Source organism: Pieris rapae, chromosome 13 (assembly GCF_905147795.1).
Source record: "Pieris rapae chromosome 13, ilPieRapa1.1, whole genome shotgun sequence".
In the NCBI taxonomy this organism is placed as follows: domain Eukaryota; kingdom Metazoa; phylum Arthropoda; class Insecta; order Lepidoptera; family Pieridae; genus Pieris; species Pieris rapae.
In genome coordinates, this window is record NC_059521.1 from 6,235,692 (window position 1) to 6,237,767 (window position 2,076).

A 2,076-nucleotide genomic window follows, 5' to 3' on the forward strand; every position below is an offset into this window, starting at 1 on the left:
AATAACAATTTGTTTTTTGAAAGTGTTTTTTTGCAATAACTTTTAAACGGCTTTATCCATCAACTTCAAAAAACTAATCTACCTTTAAGCTTGAAAAACGACGTCGATCGCCACCAAACTGGTCAAAATCGGTTGATTCGTTCGAGAGATATCGTGAACGAAAGAAAACCGAAAAAAGTGTTTCTATCACATAACCTCGACATTTCATATCGGATTATCGTTTTTGATGAAATTAAATAATTAGAGCTTAAAAATGCGTCGATCGCCGTCAACCGCGGGAAAATTGCTTGATCCATTCAAAAGTTATTGGGGTTTGAAAATTTCAAAAATAGTGTTCTATGAAACTTCTATCAGACTTTCGAGCTGGGAGAACTCAAACGCATAGAAATATTATTTATTTGAACTCAGCAAGCTCATAAGTACAATTTTAAGCGCCCAGGAATGGAATTGCAGGGATGGCCTTTAGGGTGAACCGTTTTTCTAATATTTTTTTTGTCAGATCAGGCAAATCCCTCTAGATAATCGTCAGATTATGAGACAGTACGTTTAGAATATAAATCTGAACCATATATATCTTAATCTGACGCGCTCGAGTATTTCAAAATGGCGAATTTTTGTTGCACATTATAATAATGGCTGCGAGTTTGCGTCAGATCGAAATCGTCAGATTATTGAATGAGAGCTTTTGTTTTGGTGCACTTAACACCCCCTTAGAAAACCTGACGCGCTCGATTAAATTTTTTTTTTTCATTTTTAACCCTTACGTACAACCACCCCCATCATGCAAATGATCAGATTAACATACGTACATTATTAAAAATACGTAGGACATTGATGCTATCAATATCTGACGCGCTCGAGTATGTCCATGCAACAGTTTTTTTTTACATATTTAAACATCTATAGCCGCTTTCCCCACCGATGAAAAGGTATATATCATATAACATTTTTTTCTTCTTATCATCTAAGCTTTGCAACCCAATAGGTCTCCACGACGCTCGAGTAAATCCCCATTTAGCATCGTGGGCTCCCCTACCATAAGAGAGATGGAGCCTAACATAAAAGCACGTCTACGAGGTGCCTATTGCATTGTTTATGTATAATAATAAAGCATTTTATTTTCTGCGTTGATAATTCAGATAATTTATATAATCAAATATATATATATATATATATTAAATACCGAAACCTTTTCATAACACTGTCTGCTTAAAGTATAGACACGTCGATTAATACACAGGGGTAAAGTGCATTAACATTCACTTTGTCACTTTCGTTAATGTTGCAATTCACTAGGAACATACCTTGGCTTTGCTTAAAGTTCAAGTTCAAAAGAAAACAAGTAGATCATACTTACAGAAGGTAATGAAATCATTCAATCTGCAACAAGGCAAAACTTACCTGTAGTCTGGATGTGATCGTATAAATAACAATTCTTTACAAGTATTTTGAAGCCTTAATATTTTTCGATATTTATATTTATTTATATTTTATTGACAAAATATACATAAAAAAAAACAAAAAGTTTGTTACATGTTATTAGGCAACGGGCGGCCTTATAACAAGCGATTTTTTCCAGGCAACCCTAATATAGAATAATAAAACAAAGAAACAACAACAGAGGATAAAGTACAAGATGTGCATAATTTATTAACAAAAAGATACTAAAACTAAAATGCAACTATATCTAGAATTAAATTAAATAAATAATATATATGGTGCCAAATGTTCTCGTATTGGTTCAGTCTTTAAAAAAAGTATGTAATCATCCTCTACATTCTAGCCAAATTGTGTCACTAGCTTCACAACCGCGCAGCACACAGGTATCACCACCATATTTAAAAAAAAAATTATATATTGTTCACCTATTTTAAATATTATGAGAGTCAGTACAGGAAAACAATTCAACTAGGTATTTGGCTTTAACTATTTTTGTAAATTCGCACACAGGCATACATACAACACATTAATATATACATTTTTATACTCGGGGGTAAAGTTTACATTGACCTTGTCAAAAATAGAACTATATAATGTATCGTTGGTAAATAATTGGTTCTGTTCTTTATGCGCCTT